The 20,302-nt window shown below is 40.4% G+C and overlaps 1 protein-coding gene across 5 annotated transcripts in view; it reads left to right on the top strand.

Annotated features, from left to right (window-relative positions):
• The window catches only part of OSBPL10 (oxysterol binding protein like 10), a 313,824-nt gene that overhangs the window by 136,937 nt on the left and 156,585 nt on the right, over positions 1 to 20,302 (top strand). The window lies entirely within an intron of this gene.

The following is a 20,302-nucleotide window of genomic DNA, read 5'->3' as shown; positions in this document are numbered from 1 at the left end:
ACCATTCATTTGAGTGACTTCTTTCTTAGGACAGAGACAGATTGGGGTGGTGACAGTGAGAAGAACAAGGAATGGACAGTCCCTAGTGAGGAAAACGAGGTGAGAATGGTTACCATAGTGTGAGGAATAAAAGAATGAGGACAAGTTAGGATGGCTTGTGCGTGGAGGGTGGGCTAGGAGAAGAGAAACACCCATGCCTGGGAAGATGGAGTAATAGGGAGAATGAGGTTTGGGGGGTCCTGTACCTCAAAACATTTTATAGAAGATTGGAAATCTGAGTTATTTTGAGGGCAGACCTTGAGGATTCGTGATTCCTCTGAGAACAGGTGACATTTAAAAGATGCAAGTGAGCAAAAGCTCTCTGTGGGGGAAAAGTGCATACGTAGAACTGAAGACGGGACCTTGGGGTTCATCCACGGTTGGATGGTGGAAGATAAATGGAAGACATCATTGAGATAGAGGTCGTGCACTCAGATGCAGAGGAGTTGGCACAGTCTGTCATCTCAGGAGCTTTGAAAGTTGCCAGCACTCACCACCAAAATCTGCAGAGAAATAAAGAAGGGTGATTGGGGAAAAGCCTTTGGATTTGCCCTGAGGAAGGTCAAGAAAGTTGTATGTTTATATTTAGCCACCCGGATTAGATTAATTGTTCCAAGTAGGATTTTTAAAAATAGCCATCTCTTCATTATGTCACCGTGCTATTGCTTCAGATTTGCCCTCTGCGAGGCAGGCGTCTCCTCTTCTCAAGGCTTTGACCTCAGTTGTGTAGGATTCCCCTTGGAGTCAAGGAAGTCATGCACAGATGAGCCTCGGGGAGCCAAGTGACCACCATCCAGGGACCGGAAGGAGCCTGCTGGCTGCCTCTAACAGAGGTTTTGGGATCTCTGAAAAGAATTAGTTTGCTCCTACCTCCAGTTTTCTGGGGCACATACAACAGAGAATTTAAAATCTGGACATGATATAGTCCCAGCTTTTGCTGTTTAAAAAATTTTTATTTAAATTTTAATATGTGCTGACTGGAATTCGTGCTTTGCAGCTCCTTTGGGATAAAGTCTGAGAGAGAACTGCTTCCTACTGGGCTGTGCTCCGTGTGTGTAATACAGTCTGTGTGATAAGGAAATTCCAGAATAACATAATTCATTGGATTAACTTTTTCTTATTATAAAAGCAATGTAATTGCATATAAGAAAATTTTGAAAACAGAGGCAAGTACAGCATGGTCTCACCACTCTAAGACCTCTACTGTTAATAATTTGGGGTGGTTTGCCCAAGTATTTTTTACCCTTCTGTGGGGGGACTCACTTCCTATTTTAATAAGAAAATTGGACCCATTGTTTAGCATGTCTCCCAGTGTTTATCCAGATATATCCTAGGTATATAGTCCTGCCTGCATTAGGGGAAATAAGACCAGCCTTATTTAAAAAAATATGTTCCATCAACATGGAATAAAGAAAGGAAGTCCTTTCAGGATGGGTAGGATGAAGTGGAGAGAACCAGACAGACCATAGAAGGTTGGCCTGATCCTTAAGGCATTAATCTCTCTCTCTCTCTCTCTCTCTGAGCTGAAATTCAGATAACTTAAAATAACCATTGTAAAGTGCTCAATTTAGTGACCTGTAGTATATTCACAGTGTTACGCAGCCACCACTTCTCTCCAGCTCTGAGATGTTTTCCTTATCCCAAAATAAAGGCCTGTACCCATTCCCTCAGTCCCTGGCAACCACCAGTTTGCTTCTTGTTTCTGCAGTTTTTATCTCTTTTGGATATTCCAGATAAAGGCAGTTATACAATGTGACTTTTTGAGTCTGACTTTCATCTGGCATAATGTTTTTGAGTTCAGCCACATTGGAGCAAGTATGACTACTTCATTCCTTTTTATGGCCAAATAATAATTGTATGGAAGAACCACATGAATGTTTATCCATTCATCAGTTGATGGGTATTTGAGTTTTTCCTTCCTTTTGGCTGTTGTGAATAATGCTGCTGTTGTTCATGTACTGTTTTTGTTTGAGTGCCTGTTTTCAGTTCTTTTGGATGAGATGTCGTTCTCATTCCTCACTCCCTAGGTTGTGAAATACATCGGTTGAGGCAGTCCACTGAGATCATGGCGGCTCATGGTTGGCACTCACACGTTTTGCTTTTTGCAAAGCCCTTCTTTGCTTTACATTGATTTGGTTGAGATCCCAGAAATGTCACATGGAACCTTTTTTGCCTGACTGGAGGTGATTGGTGTTGACAGGAATCCTAGTTCAGCATCTTATAGGTACAGTGTAAAACCTAAGACAGAATCTCGTCGCTGTTGTCACAATTGCTCATGGTTAAACCAATCTTTTTTTTTTATCACATACTTTTTCGGTATTTATTTTTTAAATAATTTTTAATTTTTTATTAACATATAATGTATTATTAGCCCCAGGGGTACAAGTCTGTGAATCATCAGGTTTACACACTTCACAGCACTCACCATAGCACATGCCTTCCCCAATGTCCGTAAGCCAGCCACTCTCTCCTTACTCCCCTCCCCCCAGCAACCCTCAGTTTGGGTTAAACCAATCTTTTACTGCTCTGCCCAATTGGTGATTCTAGTTCCATAGCCCCAGATCCTGGAGTCCCTGTCATTACCTTGTCTGCTATCTATCTGCTGAGACAGGGCATGAGAACTTGTGGCTGCCGCCTTTCAGATCTGACAGTCCAGGGCTGGCAGTGACCATGGAGCTGTTAACCATGTGACCCCCATGAGCACTGGGTACATGTTCTAGAAACTCATAATCGTGAACTTTTTTAAAAATCAGTTCTGCTCTGTTTACAGTGTCTAAATTGGCCTCTTGTCTGGAAACCTACCTATGTATTCCTCAGTCTAGTTCTTGAAAGATTGGAGGAGGCAATGAAACTTGACATCATGCCAATTGGAACTTTAGCCTATAGAGAGCAAATCTGGATGGGAAGGAAAAGAAGAGGACCAACAGATACGGGATGACAGAAAGCAAGCGTACCATTTTGGTTACTGTTCTACATCCAGTGAAACAACGTGTTCCCATGTTTTAGGTAGGTTCCCCCAGAAAGTGGAGCCTGGAGGTGGTGAAGGCCTGAGCGTAGGAACGTGATCACAGGCAAGTGGAGGGTAGGGAGATCCAGAAGTGTGAAAAAGGGGAAGAGACCTAGAAAGCCCAAACCTGTTGTGCTAGCTCTGTTGGGGGCTATTAAAGCAGAATCCCACTGGGCACCCTTATAGGAACCATATGGACTGTGTTTCGGAATTCTCCACCCTGTGTACCGAAGATGGCGTTAGTATCCACTGGTTTCTCACTTCCATTGATCATCCTGTGGGGTTAACTCTCACTTTTACTTCCAGGTTTGTTCTTGGACTTGTTCTTGAAAGTCCATCCCAAATGATTTTCCACATTGGCTTGCAGAGAGCAGCCCCAGGTCAGAAGGTAGGAGGGTGAACTGTATAGCCATGGCCTGGGGTCACGTCTGGGCACTGCCTGGTTGCCTTCGCAGGCACTGGACATTGGAGGTGGACGGAGGGGATGTGAGACAGGGCACATGTGTGTCTGGCACGTGTAATTTCTGTCTTTCTTTTGGTGGCCCCCACTTCCTCTCCCAGAGCTTTAGGAATATCATAATCCAGACCTGAGGAAGTTTCTCAGCTTGGCTCCTCACAAGGTCATATATTTCTTCCAGTCTCCTCACCCTCTTGTTTTTCTCCCATTAGTCATTTTGATGGAACGAGGCCAGTTTATCTGCTGGAGTTAAGGCCACTACTAAGTCTGTTAAAGCTGTAGGCATCCAATTAGATACGAGACCAGACACTTTTTTTTTCCCCCTAAATGTATGATTTCAACTCTTCAGCAGGTAGTAGAATCTCTGGAGATGGGGAGAATTGAGGGGGAAGCATCTCATGTACTCTCATACAGGGAGGGATGAATTTAATGATCTCCTTCATGTCTTCTAGAGTTCGGTTAGGACAGTCACATTCTAGCTCAAACATTTTGAGTCCTAGCAGGAACTGTTGTGTTTCTGAGACATCCAAAGACTGCCAAGGATCTAAAACCATCTTCCTTCCTGCCCCCAGAGTAGTAACATAGAGCTGACCTGCCCAGAAGGCATATAACCTATACCACTTCTGTAATGAACCCTGGAGTTATTGGCTTAGCTAGTACTCATGCCTGTTAATTTTCTCCCACTGTCTTCTTGGAGTTCACGCATTGGAAGACAGGCCAGGTCACTCCAGCATTCTGTCACCCTGCGGCTGAGACTCCAGGAGACGTCGTCTTAGCTCACGATTTGGAGACACTGTCCTTTAATCAAAAACAGTTGGCTAAAGGAGAGAATCGTAAACGTGATGTGTGCAAACCTTAATCCATTTTATTATTTTTTTAAAAAATATTTATTTGACAGAGATCACAAGTAGGCAGAGAGGCAGACAGAGGGCAGGGGAAGCAGGCTCCCTGCTGAGCAGAGAGCCCGATGTGGGTCCATGATCCTAGGACCCTGGGATCATGACCTGAGCCAAAGGCAGAGGCCTTAGCCCACTGAACTACCCAGGCGGCCCACCTTAAGTCTTTTTTTTTGGGGGGGGGGGTTGTATAAACATAGATTTTATTGATTTCATTCGTGCATAAGGATGGGGTAGCAGTGATAACATTAAAGACCCCTCCTCTCTACTTTCTTTTTTTTTTTTTAATTTTTTCAATTTATTTATTTTCAGAAAAACAGTATTCATTATTTTTTCACCACCTTAAGTCATTTTAACTTAAAATCCTCACTCACCCATCTTCAGATGTCGTTCCAGGTCACTTTCATCTAGCGTGGATTGAGTGGTAGAAATCGAACATCGTCTCTTTTGTAGAAAGCGTGTTTCTGATAGATTATCTATAAACTCCTATTCAGGTTTATCTCCCCCCCTCTTTGTTCATTTGTTTCTTAAGTTCCACTTATGAGTGAAATCCTATAGTATTTGTCTTTCTCTGACTTTTTCCACTTAGCGCTGTCAGGGAGGAAGAAACCCTGTCCCCTTTGAGGTCCTTCTAGCTGGACTAAGAATCAAATCAATGTGAGACAGATAAACAGGAGAAAATCAGATTTAATAGGCATACATACAGGGGTGTCCAATCCACATAGACGTGGAGATTCTAAAGACAGGCAAAATAAGGTGTATATGCCGTTCTGAATTAAGGAGAAACGGGGAGACATCTGGAACTTCAGAGGAAAGGAATGCAGAACAGATGTTTGGTAATTACATGTTTGCCCGGCCATACAGATGGGTCATCCAGTTAAAATTTATGTCTGTTAATAAACTGTTTTCTGGGAAAGACCCGTCATTTAGATTCTTCTGTGTGATTAAGGGAGGACAGAAGTTTCTCTTAAGCCCACAGGGTGTCCACTGCCTTCGGTTCAAGAGAATCCACATGTTGAAATGGCATATTCTGGGAGTGCCTGTCCAGAACTCTATAGCATTCTACTCTCTAGTTCCATCCGTCTTTTTTTTTTTTTTTTTAAGATTTTATTTATTTACTTGACAGGCAGAGATCACAAGTAGGCAGAGAGGCAGAGAGAGAGGGGGAAGCAGGCTCCCTGCTCAGCAGAGAGCCCGATGCAGGGCTCGATCCCAGGACCCTGGGATCATGACCTGAGCCGAAGGCAGAGGCTTAACCCACTGAGACACCCAGGCGCCCCTCTAATTCCATCCGTCTCATTGTCCATGGCAAGACTTCATTCTTTTTTTAATGACTGCTTCGTGTTCTATTGTATTTGTATGCCACATCTTTGTCCCTTCATCTATCCATGGACAGTTGGGCTACTTCCATATTTTGGCTGTTGTACATCATGCTGCCATAAACATAGGGGCACATATGGCTTTTCAAATTAGTGTTTTTGTCTTCTTTGAGTAAATACCCAGCAGAGGAATTACTGGGTCGTATGGATCAAATTCTGTCTTTAACTTTTTGAGGAATCTCCATACTGTTTTCCACAGTGGCTGCACCAGTTTGCATTCCCACCAACCATACAGGAGGGCTCTCCTTTCTCCACAGCTTCACCAACACCTGTTGTTTCTTGTACTGTTGATTTTTTAGCCATTCTGACAGGTGTGAGGTGACGTCTCATTATAGTTGTGATTTGCATTTCCCTGATGATGAGTGACGCCGAGCATCTTTTCATGTGTCTGTTGGCCATCTGGATATCTTCTTTGAAGAATGTCTGTTCACATCTTCTGTTCATCTTTAATTGGATTATTTTTGGGGTGTTGAGTCGTATCTGCTTGGGTTTCTTTAAAGAACAGGGCAAGCTCATTATGGAATCCTAGGTTTTTATAAATGGTTTCTATTCTTTTATGGTTGTTCTGCCCACACCTAATTCTACAGCAGTTCCTAGCATTGCTTTTTTATTGATGTTGTTCGGGTTATGTGGCTTAGTTGCATAAAGACAGTCATTCTTCATGTTTATATTTTATCGGTTTATTATTTAAATGATGCAGTTAAAACAGTAAGTACACTAGCATAAGCAGAGTCAGGTCTCAGTACATTTGGCCCTTTGTAGATACCTAGCTCTGCTGGTGGGGGTACAAATGTGTAGGCATAACCCGAGAGAGACGACAAGCCACAGACAATCATCAGTCCTCTGTGTGCATGTCCGTGGTGTTTATGGAAGGCATGAAAAACAGTGGGAAATCTAATCAGTTGGTTAAATTGGGACATTGAGAGCATCTGTGTAACTTTTCTAACTTTGCTACTTGATATCCTGAGATTGGGCAGTGCAAATATCCTCACCTATAATATGATCTAAACCTCTTTGGGTTGCCTCTAATGACTCAGTCGAGACACTTCCTGCTTGGAAATTATTGACACGGGTGGAGGTCCATTGGGCTTTCCAGCTTTGCCGGATAATTATATGATGGGCCGGATTATGTCAAATTCAGTGATTGGAATGACAAGGGGCCTAGTCCTTAAGCCATTTACTCTTCTAATGATTCCCTGTTGTTAATTCTTTGGTAAAAATTGAGACCTCTGAGAGTTAAAAAAAAAAAAAAAATTCAACCTGTTAATTTGAAGATCTAATTGGCTTTATTAAGAGATCCACGAACCAGGCAGCAGCCCGTCAAGCAAGTAGAAGGGAGCTCCAAGGAATTGGACAAGCTGGAAAGTTTTTACAGAAAGGAGGATGAAGCAAAGAGTTTTTAGCAAAAGAAAGAAAAGGACTTTTTTGGCCAGACAGGGTTTTGATTATATAGATTACCTCACTCAAGCCAATCACGAAATTTCAGACCGACTTTGGAAAGGTCATATCCCCGCCCCCCGCATAGGTTGAAACTGTAATTAAGTCTTGGTTTCCTGTTTTGGAGGGCAAACGATGCCAACCTGGGCTTGCTTTATTTATTTTTTTAAAGATTTTATTTATTTATTTGACAGAGAGATCACAAGTAGGCAGAGAGAAAGGGGGAAGCAGGCTCCTTGCTGAGTAGACAGCCTGATGTGGGGCTCAATCCCAGGACCTTGAGATCATGACCTGAACCGAAAGCAGAGGCTTAAACCCCGAGTCACCCAGGTGCCCCTGCTTTAGCTTTTTGCTAAAAAAGTGAATCAGGTTCTTTCCTTTGTGATCCAGAAATTAATTGCAAGCAAAAAAAAAAAAAATCAATATTTTTGGTTGGCTCTGTATACATGTTAAGTGTTTTGTCTGGATTCTTAAAAATCCAAAACACAAAATCTAAATTCCTTCGTGTTTAAAAATAAGCCTAGCATAGTGTTAGCATAAGCTTTCAAACCTGTGGTTTATTTCTGCTCTGCCAAGAAGTGCCTTAGGGAGAATTAAGGAAGGGCCGTGCAGATGTATGATACACCTGTGTGTGTTACATACATATGAAAAGTGCAGCAGGAAAGAGGAAGGCAAATACTAATCGCTTCTTTTTTTTTTTTTTTTTTAAGATTTTTTTTAATTTGACAGACGGAAATCACAAGTAGGCAGAGAGAGAGGAGGAAGCAAACTCCCTGCTGAGCAGAGAGCCTGATGCGGGGCTCGATCCCAGGACCCTGGGATCATGACCTGAGCCGAAGGCAGAGGCTTTAACCCACTGAGCTACCCAGGCACCCCGACACTAATTGCTTCTAAGGGTCTGGTCCAATAAAGGATTTGCAGGAAACTTCCTAATTGATGCATTGACTTTATAAGGTTTCTGTTGCTTCCTGTGGCTCTCACCGCCCCTCTGCCCCCCACCATAGGGTTAGTAGGGGGCTATTTACTGATTCCCTGAGTTATTAGCTAATCTTGCATTTCTGTCTTAACCTCACCAGTAATACCAAGCCTGGAAGAAGTAATTAATGGGATTTATTGCACAGATCCTGTTGGATTCTGTGTGCACCTGAGGCATGTTGACGAGGTTTAATTTTTTCAGTGGGAAGCATTTTGAGACACAAGTAGGACCCCTTTTGAGCTTCAAGTTTCTGCACCCGAGCATTTGGAAAGGAGATAATAATCTCTTCTGAATAGATAGGAGTGCTTCTGTCAGAGATTAGTTATTGATTGTAAGAAAATCAAATTTGCTTCTTGAACTGTTCTGTCTTAGAATTGCCTTGGACTTTTCATCCCTATGGCTGGTTTGACCCACCAGTAGGTGACAGAAGTTTAAACATGAAATAAGACCCCCCCCCCATTAGGGAGTGATGATTGATAGAATTCCTTGGCATGTGGTCTCCTTTTGTTCCGTGATTCATTTCTGGCATAAAATATCTTCTGGCTCGATTATATGGAGACGTGAGAAGAAAAAGAATAGAATAAATCATGAAATGGCCGTCTTCAGGGCAGCAGTAATACAATTTTACCATGAAAATTATCCAATAGCGATGATACATGTTGTGTAGACATATGTAAATTGTATGCAAATAACAATTTAATACCTGAACACGGCCCTGAGGAAGGAAGCTTATTGGAACCCATTGTTCAAATTGGCTCATCATTCTGAGTGTCTGAATGAGCCCCAGGTGATACCAGGGTACTCTGGCTTTGCCCAGCAGTTGTCTGGAATTTCTAAATCAGGAGCTCATCCTTCCAGTCCGTTACCTCTCTGACCTCAATTCCTACTTCTTTATGCCTTGCTCATTTCCATTCTGGCCATGCTTTCTTCCTTGCTCAAACATGCCAGATAGACTTCTACCCCAGGGCCTTTGTACCTGTTGAGTTACTACCTACAATGCTATTTCCTAGATGTCAGCATAGCTCACTCCCTGGCTTCATTCAGGTCTTTAAATCAAATGTCACGGTCTCATGAGGGTTTCTCTCCCCACTTCTGGAAAACTGGAAAGCCTTCCCATCTTTCTCGTTGTCTGCTTTATATAATATATATTATTCCTGCTTTATATTATTGTATGTATATATCTAAAACAGTTTCTATTTTCCCGTTTTATTTATTTATTTTGGTCTCTTTGCTTCACCAGGATGCCACTTTCCCGAAGGCAGGAATATTTGTCTTTTCGTTCAGTATTACAGCTCTGTCAGTGCCTGGCACATAGTAGATGCCCGGGAAATACTTATAGACGGCTCTGAATAATGTGTGTTGGTTGATATTGTACCAGGTTTCCTTTTTGTACATTTTGTGTTTGTATATAATTGTGTGTGATTTATCCTTTCCAGACTCTTCCTCTTGGAAAAGGGGAGGAGATGTCAGCGAATCATTGTTAGTATTTTTTTTAAATTAGCTTTGCTGGGAAGGAGCAGTGGTTTAACCAGTTGTTGGAAGGTGAGGTTGGTGGAGGGCTCCTTGCTTTGTCTTTATTGTGTTCCTGGCATTTGCAAGGTGAGGTCGTATATCAGCTTTCACAGGGTACACAGTGGCTGTTAGTCACAAGCCCTGGCCTGGGGGCTATCACGGGTTAGGGGAGACAGTAGGACACAGAGGAAGATGTGTGGCTAAAATACATTAAGCGCTGTGAGAGTTGGGGACTGTATCTTATCTTTGACATCTGTAGATGTACGATCCATCAAACATTGGCCTTGTTATGGGTAATTAAACATTTAAAGAATTTGAAGTATTAGCTTCATGTAGCTTTGGCTTATTGTTTTAAGTATTTGAGAATTGGTATGCACTATGGTACTTTGAAATTAAAAAGTCGTTCCCCCCCCCCCCCAAATGCTAACTGAGCTGTCAGTCATGGTGTTCTGTAAAGAATTGCGCTGTTTGGGACCTCAGTTGAAGTAAATGGGTGAATCACCTCTAGGCACTTAATGTAGTGTCATGGCCAAGAGCATGGCCTTGGGAACCAACCAACCAATCCCTGCTCCCTGATTTATTAGATTTATGAGCTGCATGACCCGGGGACAGAGATGATTCTTTCTGTGCCTCATTTTCCTCATCTACAAAATGGAAATTTTAGTACCTACCTTACGAGATTATGAACAGGGTTAAATGATTTAAAGTGTGTATATATTAAGACAGTTTATGGTCCATAGTTCATTCACATGATACTTATAAGTATAAAGTATACTTACAATTTATTGCCATCATTATTGGATTATGGCAAACTTACCAGTCCCAACAAGGCCTTTTATTAAAACAAAACAAAAACAAACTTTTTAAGAACTCTTGTAATTGTTTTCCTTCCTTTTTCCCCTGCTCCCCTCCCCCTTGTCTTCCTTAGCACCAATGCTTTGGCTCTGCGTGGGTCTTTGCCTGCATCTGTGTTTCAAATCTGTGTCTGTTACATCGTCCTGCAGATCTTGTCCTTTTTAGACTTTTCTAACTTAGCAGTAGGTTTTATCGGTGTTGCTGTACCTATCTCTACGTCATTACTTCTAACAGATGGGTATATATTTACTGTATGTGCAGTCCATGTTTAATTTATACAAACTCTTACTCATGTACGCCTGCCTTGCCTCAGACTCCCCACCCTCAACAGTGAACATCCTTGAACATATCCTTGTATGTACTGGTGACTGTGAGCATGTTTGTTGTGTACCTGCCCAGTAGAAATCTTCAGGGTCATAGAAATGTGCATATTTTCATTAAATTCTGCTGTATTGCTACCAAAATGGCTGTACCAGTCTTTCCCACTAGAATGCAAGAGGTTCTAGAATCTTTACACCCTTGCCATTCCTTGGTGCTGGTTTACTGTTTAATTTTTGGTAAATCTGGTGGCTGTGAAATCTAGTTATTTTAAATGGATTTCTCTGATTACCTAGATATACTCGGTAGGCATGCATCTTTCTTTTTCGGTATATTGCCTTTTCTTATCCTTTGTCTGTTTTTTATAGTGTTGTCTGGTTTGTATTTGTAGGAATACCTTTTATATTCTAGATCGTAATCTGTCTTCTCGCAGTTTCCACATATCTGTTAATTTTGTCTAAAATATCCTTGGTCGAAGAGAAACCCTTATGATGTTGTCAAACCCATTACCTTGTTAAACTTGTGGTATGTACTTTTGGTCTGGTAAGAAAAGCTTTTGTACATTCAGAGTTGCACAGACACTCTCCTACATTTCCTTTTGTCATTTTTGTAATTCTGATTTTTACATTTAGATTTTTACTTTTTTTTACCTTTGTGTATGATATGAAGTTAGAGTCAGCTATGTTTGCTTTCCCCTTATCAGTTATCTCCTTTACTGGTTTATTGGGTTGCTTCACTAATTACTAACTTCCATATTTTTAAAATATATGCCCTCTTTTCCAGCTTTTAGTCTTGTCTCTTCTTCCTGCCTGAATATCCTATAATCATTACTCATTGTGGCTTTGTTATTCAATATTTGTATCTGGTAAGACAAGTCTCCTTTTTCAGAATTAACTTGGCCCCTCATTAACCATCATTCTTCCATTTATATATTAGAATAAATTTGTTGATTTGCTAAAAAAAAATCCTACTGGGATTTTTATTAGAATCATTATATAATAATTCAGGAGTACAGAGGTCTTTACAATATTAAGTTGTCTTACTCATTAACCTGGTGTATGTTATCTCTGTTTTCCCAGTACTTCACTGATTTCTCTTCATAGATTTAAAAAACCTTTTCCATAAAGGTCTTATATATTCCTTATTGGATTAATGTCTGTATGATTATAGTTTTTATTGCTATTGTGAATATCTTATTTTCTATTACATTTCCTAGTTATTACTGATACAGGAAAATGATATGGACTTCTCTAAGTTCATCTAACAACTTTGCTGGAGTTATTTTCTTTTTCCTTTTTGTAAAATCACATCTATGGCTAGTTACGTTTTATTTCTTCCTATCCTATCCTTCTACCTCTTCTTCTTGTCTTGTTTTGTTGGCTTGTGCCTCCAGTACTGTATTAAACAGTGATAGTATTGCAATCCTTATTTCTAAAACTAAAAGCAATGAAGCTAAACATCTTTAAGTATTATGGGTATTCTATATTTTTGGCATATAACTAATTAAGTTGAGGAAACTTCTTTCTAGTCCTTGTTCAGAAATGATTTTTTTTAAATTAAAATGGCAATTTGACATGAAAAAGTCTTGGTTTCTTGTTATTTGCAAACAACATCTATAAAGTAAAATTATTTCTTTGAGGATCTGCAATTCCAAGAGAATATAGTACACAATTATCCTGCTTTCAAAGGCCTGTTGTGCATATATTTTTATGATGATAGGTGAGTGGGTTGAAGTGTTAGATAAGTAGAAATGTAAAATGGATATCTGCTTTCCTGCTATCAAATATTTTATGTCAAACTTTGTGTGACACTCTATTTAAATACTAGATCCTCATGTAATTGAGAAAGGCCAACTGGAGAGGCTGAGCCTTGAATCAGGCTTTTTTAGTTGAATTTTGAATGATGCTTGTAATGTTATCTTTTTAAGGCTGGTTTTAGATCTATAAAAAGAGAAGACTAGACTGAGTTCATTTTTTTTTTCCTTTTCTAAAATTCTATAGTTTTACAGCATGAGAAGAGATGGGCTTGGTTGGTAGAGAGAATCTTGATGTTTTCAGAAGAAAGCATCCAAAAGGAGTCTTGGTTCTTGAGTGGCAAGTTCCCAAACACATTATGTAGAGAGTAGTTGAAAGGAGGCAGATGTGTGGAAGGTTTTGAAGTCACACATACATGCTTCTGGGTGGATCTGGAAGATGGCGAGAGCTGGCAGATGCGAGGGGGTGGGGAGAAGGGTGGTGAGTGCTAAGGGGCCAAGTGCATGAGACCTGGAAGCTTGATCTAGATGGAGCCTGGCCAGAGCATGGTTAGGGATTCTGGAGTACTGGCTTAGCTGTTAGAGGATTTATTTGGGGGCTGAAAATGTTGAGATACAAGGCAAACTTGAAAATGTCAAGTTTTCTTTTCCTCTATTTACAGGCAATGGAAATACATGCATTTGCTTGCCCTGCATTGGCAGGTATAATCAAAGGTTCATGCAGGTATGATTAGAAGCAGGCTAGACACTGCCTCTCTGGAGAAAACCATTCTTTTCCCTTTGCACACTTTGGCGCATATTTGTGTGTGCGCGTTAAGAGAGGGTATTGGTGGGGGCACCTGGGTGACTCAGTGGGTTAAAACCTCTGCCTTCAGCTCAGGTCATGATCCCAGGGTCCTGGGATCGAGCCCCGCATAAGGCTTTCTGCTTAGCAGAGAGCCTGCTTCTTCCTCTCTCTCTGTCTGCCTCTCTGCCTACTTGTGATCTCTGTCTGTCAAATAAATAAACAAAATTTAAAAAAAAGAGAGGGCATTGGTATCGTTAGTGGGAAATGTTTATGATATATTAAGGATTTTCAGATTAAAATGGAAGAAATTGGGCACCTGGGTGTCTCAGTCGGTCAGGCATCTGCCTTTGGCTTCAGTCATGGTCCCAGAGTCCTGGGATCAAGTCCCTCATCGGGCTCCCTGCTCAGTGCGGAGTCTGCTTCTCCCTCTACCCTTACTCCTGCTTGTGAGCTCACTCTCTCTCTCAAATAAATTAATAAAATCTTAAGAAAAATAAAAAAGAAAGTGAAAGAAATTCCCTAGACTTCCTGACCTGGTAACTGAAAGTTTAAACTTTTATTTTTGCAAGAAGACAGGAATTTGGAAAAGTAGAGCAAGTGAAGTATACTTTTTTGATTCCATGGGAATCAACTTGGAAAATAACCCAGTTTTAAAACCTTTTATTTCTACTTTGGATCTGCTGTAAACTTAGGACAACAGAATATTAAAAAACAAAGTCAAAAGCAAAGCAAATGCAAAGGTCCATACAGCTATTGAGGCAGGAGAGCGACGTTCTTGACTTAAGAGTCCAAGAATGAATCTCGTGGATAAAGGAAAGTGAGTAAAGCAGTAGAGTTTTATTAAACAGAGATATAGAAAATGCTCTCAGAAGTGAGAGGGGTCCTGACAGGGTTGCCACTGGGGGCTTTTAGGGATGGTCTTTTATAGAAAGCAAACCTGGAAAGTTAAATCCTTTTAACATCTCTATTGATAGGCACCATTGGGTAAGGACTAGTGATAACACCTTCAATGGCTTACTTCCTTTTTTAGGGTCAGGTAATTCTTCGTTGGTCATATGTAGCTGTTATAACAAGACCCTACCTGTGACCCCTAGGGCAGGATGATCTGATTTGTTGACTTATCTCTGGTTTCTTCTTTATACCTCCACATTTTTGGGATTTTTGCCAGCAGGATCCTGGAGACCCCTACTTATCTCTTCCTACCTCCCCCCACCTATCCCTCAGTCATTATTAAGCAAAATAGTGGAATAGATTAATTTTATAAACACCATAAATTTTTGGGATTGCCCGCTGGCTCAGACCGTAGAGCATGAGACTCTTGATCTTAGGGTCATTATTAGTTCAAGACCCTGTTGGGTCTTGAAAAAAAAATGACACCATTTATTTTCATTTAGATATTGACTAACAGGAAAATGAAATTCTGAATAATTTTAAGGTCCTGAATTGTACTATTTTTAAAACTGTTGCCTTTTCCTCTTTTGGCGATCGAAGTATGCTTACATTTGGAAGAAAAGGAATAAATCACAATTTTTTCGTTTAGCTTTCACATATTTAGAAAAATGGTACCTTGATTTTTTTCTCTTTTGGGGGAAGAGAAAGGAATGTTATTATTTTTTTCTCTTTTGGGGGAAGAGAAAGGAATTTGTTATTCAATAATACGCAACTGGGGTGCCTGGGTAGTGGTACTGGTTGAGAGTCCCACTCTTGGTTTTGGCTCAGTCCTGATCTTAAGGTCATGGGATTGAGAGGTCAGCCTGGAGTCCACTTGAGATCTCTCTCCCTCTTCCTCTGACCCTCTTCCTGCATGTGCTTTCTCTCTAAAATAAATAAATAAATTAAAACAAAACAACGTGGCTCAGTCAGTTAAGCATCTGCCTTTGGCTCAGGTCATGATCCCAGGGTCCTGGGATGGAGCCCTGTATCACACTCCCAGCTCAGTGGGGATCCTGCTTCTCCCTCTCCCTCTCTCCATGTTTGTGCCCCCTCTGTCTCTCTCTCATAAATAAATAAAATCTTAAAAAAAAAATGCAACCATACTAGTTTGGTTGTTCATCTCCCTTGGGCTATTTATTCTGAAATATGGTGTCTTTTTCCCCTTCACTATGACAGAATTCAAGGAAGTGAGGATAATGGGCTCCAAATTAAATGTCATTTGAATGCTGTTCCAATTAATTGACTTTCAGTTCTTTTCCATTAGAAAAATTATCTATACAAGGGGTTACCACCAACGTAACCCCTTGTATAGATAATTTTTCTAATGGAAAAGAACTGAAAGCGTGGTAACCCCTTGTATAGATAATTTTTCTAATGGAAAAGAACTGAAAGTCAATTAATTGGAAAATATTTATATAAGATTTTATAATTAATTAACATTAAATATTTAATTAATATTAAATATTTTATAATTAATTATAAAATATTTATAATTAATTAACATTAAATATTTAATTAATATTAAATATAATTAATTATAATTATTAAATATAATTAATTAATTATAATTAATTATAAAATTTTATATAAGATATTTTCCCCCTTATATATTTTCAGCTTTTAAATTTCAGTTTCAGCAAGCCTAATTATAAAGTTCTAATATATGTTTTTAGAGGTTTTTAGGAACAGCAGGTGGTCTTTATAACTTGAGGTTCTGTTTCATTCCAAAATATTAGTGGGACCTTGCCTATTACTTATTTAAGCTAATTCTTTACTTTTAGTATGCATGTAGAAGTGGCCTTATCCACAGGCGCTTTAATCTAGCAGACGTATTTTATCTAGTATTAAATATCTAGACGTATTTAATCTAGTAGATGTAATCTAATAGACGTATTTTTTAAAATGTGAAATCATATTTTAAAGGTACTTTTTCTCTGAAGCAAATTTTTTTTTTTAGTAATTAAGATGATTACTCTATTTTTATTTTAAATTTATTATTATTATTTTTTTAAGTTAAGGAAGTGGTAAAACTGTCTGCTTAAGTCAGTGTTGATTGAAAAAAAGTCCTTAAGTCCGTGTATATGACTCTGGGACCACTTAACAATCTTCCATCTGTGTTGGTGCCTCAAGGCCTACTTTTTATTTACAAATGATAGTGATGACTTCATGCTAAGTACGAGGCCTGTGTCCTACTTACATCTTCTCATTTCATTCTCCAACAACCAGTGAGGTAGGTAATAGTGAAATTTTAGAAGTGAAATTAAAAAAAAAAAAAAAAGAATTCCAGAGTGAGAGCCCCAAGCCTCTTAACAGCCCACCCTGCTCATGAACGCTGGAGCTCAGATCTGAACCCAGGCCATTGACTCTTTTCCTTCCACAGTTTTTGTCCTGTGTGTCAGTTTTATTTTATTTAATTAACATATAAAGTATTATTTGTTTCAGGGGTGCAGGTCTGTGCTTCCATTAGTTTTACACAATTCACAGCACTCATCATAGCACATACCCTCCCCAATGTCCATAACCCAGCCACCCCATTCCTCCCACCCCTCTCCCCTCCAGCAACCCTCAGTTTGTTTCCTGAAATTAAATGTCTCTTATGGTTTGTCTCCCTCTCTGGTTTCATCTTATTTCATTTTTCCCTCTCTTCCCCTATGATCCTCTGTCTTGTTTCTCAAATTCCTCATATCAGTGAGATCATATGATACTTATCTTTCTCTGATTGACTTATTCGCTTAGCATAATACCCTCTAGTTCCATCCACATCATTGCAGATGGCAAGATTTCATTTCTTTTGATGGCTGCATAGTATTCCATTGTGTGTATATACCACATCTTCTTTATCCATTCATCTGTTGATGAACATCTAGGTTCTTTCCATAGTTTGGCTATTGTGGACATTGCTGCTATAAATGTTTGGGTGCATGTGCCCCTTCGGATCACTACTTTTGTTATCTTTGGGGTAAATACCCAGTAGTGTGATTGCTGGGTTGTAGGGTAGCTCTATTTTCAACTTTGTGAGGAACCTCCATGCTGTTTTCCAGAATGGTTGCACCAGCTTGCATTCCCACCAACAGTGTAGGAGGGTTCCCCTTTCTCCACATCCTCGCCAGCATCTGTCATTTCCTGACTTGTTGATTTTAGCCATTCTGACTGGTGTGAGGTGGTGTCTCATTGTGATTTTAATTTTATTTCCCTGATCAGGCCATTGACTCTTAACCACTCCCCTCCCACAGCCTCTGGATAGCCCTTTGATTCTGCTGTAAGCTTCCTAGACTGGACCCTATCTTTCAGCTCCCTGCTTGATTTCCCTTACTGGACATATTCCTTCAGGTGCTTTCTCCCTCTTTTCAGTTGTGCTTTCCTTCATGCTCGTTTTAGCCAATAAGTACAGAGAGTACGCATACATGTCTTCCTTGTACACTTGGGAAATTGCATGGATCTGAGGAAGTAAGTAGGAAAAACCAAGAGGTTGTAAATCCCAAGAAACCCCACTGCGTGTCAAATGTCTGGGAGGGGTCTGAGCCTCAGTACTTTGTCCCACCAGGGGCCACAGTTTCTCTTCTTCGGCTTCACCCCATCTGTCAGGCAGGTGCTGTTTGGGAGAGGGGACACAAGGGCTGATTCTCTGAAGTAAAGGGTACATCTTATTCCCAGAAAGAAAGTTACCCTTGATTCCAAATTTTTCACAGATGGTGCACTTGGTTTTTCTAGTCGCTCTCCCTGAAGTAAGTAAGTGGAGTAAAAACCTGCCCTGTTGTTCCTGATAATGTTTTGTTGTAAAATAGTAGCGGGGATGAGTGTATGACAGCGCAACACCATCTAAAAACACAGCCTGGAGTTTTCCCCAGGCTGCCTGTGGGAAGAGAGCCTTCTCCTTCCTAGCGATTGTAGTTTGTGGGCTGGTCTTGTTTTGTTTCTCCGGGAGCCTGATGACCTATGCAGTGTACCAAGAGTGAGGCTTTTTTTGTTCCTATTTACCCTGAGAGGAGGCACTGGTGTGAATTAAACCGTTGAGAGTACCACAGTTAATGGGAAATTAAAGGTTTTTTCAACTCAGATTTACTGCTTGTGAATTCAAGTGACAGCCATTAAGTAATGATCATGAAGTTAGACATTCGCAGTGGAATAATTTGGCTCCTGGGTGAGTTTTCTTGATTTATTACCATTTACAGTGACAGTGCTCCAGGCAAAGGCGTCTCTCTGCCATAGTTGTCATCTTCTCTGACTTCAAATGGGTCCTCATTCTCAGCATCTAGAACTGTTTTCTCCCCCTGCAGTCTTGCAATGCAGTGGCTGACCATAAAGACTCTCCAGTAAGTATTTAATTATATTTCAGACTCCCATCACCACTTTGATCCAGTTAAAAAAAAAAAAAAAAGGAGGAGTTTGCTCCCTGCTTATGATTTTGAACTAAGTGACTTCTTAACATTTAAAAAATCAATATGGCCTTTATTGATCAAGTTTAAGTGATAGAAGGAAAGAAACTTTGGCCGTGCAGTTTCCTACTGTGCTAAATGTGCTAAATGTTTTATGTGCACGATGTAATTTAATCTTCATGATGGCTTTTAAGGTTCAATATTATTTTTCCTTTTTTAAAGATTAGGTAATTGATGCTTAATAAGAAAGCTTAAATAACTCGACTGAAGTCAACACAGCTAGAGCCTGGTACAGCTGGGGAGGGAACCTCAGCTGTATATCTCAAAAGCCCAGTGAAAAAGCTGCCCTTTCTTGGGTTGGCAATAAGCCTCCCAAACAATCAAAATGTTTTTCAGTAGACTCTTAATGCTTAGGGAAATTCATGGTCATTAAAGGATTAAAGAAATAGCTTCTTTCATCCTCCACACTCCAAGTGAAAACATTAAAGCAGAAAGTAGATGCCTGTTGTATTTCATTGTGATCAAGGTATATGCAATTCTTAGACGAAAAATTCTCCAAGTGCTTGTATATAAAGTTATTTAAAAGCAACACACTGCATTCCAGCTTTGTCTTCCTATTAATTATATCCAAGTTCAATCCAGAGAACTTTTACAAGCTCCTCTGATGTTGCAGGGCGATACAAAGTTCTGACTTCTGTGCTACCTCCCACCCCACTCCCAACTCCAGTGGCAGCTTGAAAATTACAGATCAGTAACATTTAACAGCTTTTAGAGCTGTTGACTGTTACCTTGGGCCTGAGGCTAAGTCTGCTTTGAAGGTGCCGACTTGTCTGGGTTGATTTGTACTCTGCTGCCTGTCCCGGTATCCTCCCCCAGTCCTGCTGAGGCTTCAGGTCATACACTCTCTGTGATGAGGTCAGCTCAAGCTCTTCCTCCTCCTTTGGCATTTTCTGGCTGTGTTGCCAAATTAACACCTTGCTCTGTACTTCCTTACTCTGTGTGTGTGTGTGTTTCTGTGTGTATCTTCTATCCCCAGCAATACTGTAAGCATCTGTGATAGAAGACTGTCTTGTACATCTTCTGTTTCTCCTGGAGACCACCCAGTAGATATTCTCAAGGGCACACAGCAGGTGTTCAGTAAATACGTGAACCCTGAAATTCAGAAGCTGGCCTGAGTTAACATAGCCTGTAACTGTCTTCTCTCAAGCTGGAGGGAAGGATAGGAACATTCAGAATGTAAATTGTATGTAGAATTGAACACATTTTGGATAAGTAATATGTTCACGTGGTTCAAACTGAAGGAACATAAAAAACCATTGGGGGGGAAAAGTCTCTCTTCCTGTCCCTCTTTCATTCTCTGCTTCTCCACAAATAAGTAGCCACTTTTTTAGTTCTGTGGGTCTTCTTCTGGGGGATTTTTCTGTTTTAAACAAGTACCTGGGTGGTTCAGTTGGTTAGCCATCTGCCTTCCTGATCTCAAGGTCCTGGGATCAAGCCCCACATTGGGCACCCTGCTCAGTAGAGAGTCTGCTTCTCCCTCTCCTTCTGTCACTCTTCCCTGCTGCTCTTTCTCTCTC

Source organism: Mustela nivalis, assembly GCF_964662115.1.
Source record: "Mustela nivalis genome assembly, chromosome: 1".
Taxonomy (NCBI): domain Eukaryota; kingdom Metazoa; phylum Chordata; class Mammalia; order Carnivora; family Mustelidae; genus Mustela; species Mustela nivalis.
Note: the sequence above shows the minus strand (reverse complement) of the source record. Positions and strands in the feature narration are given on the sequence as shown.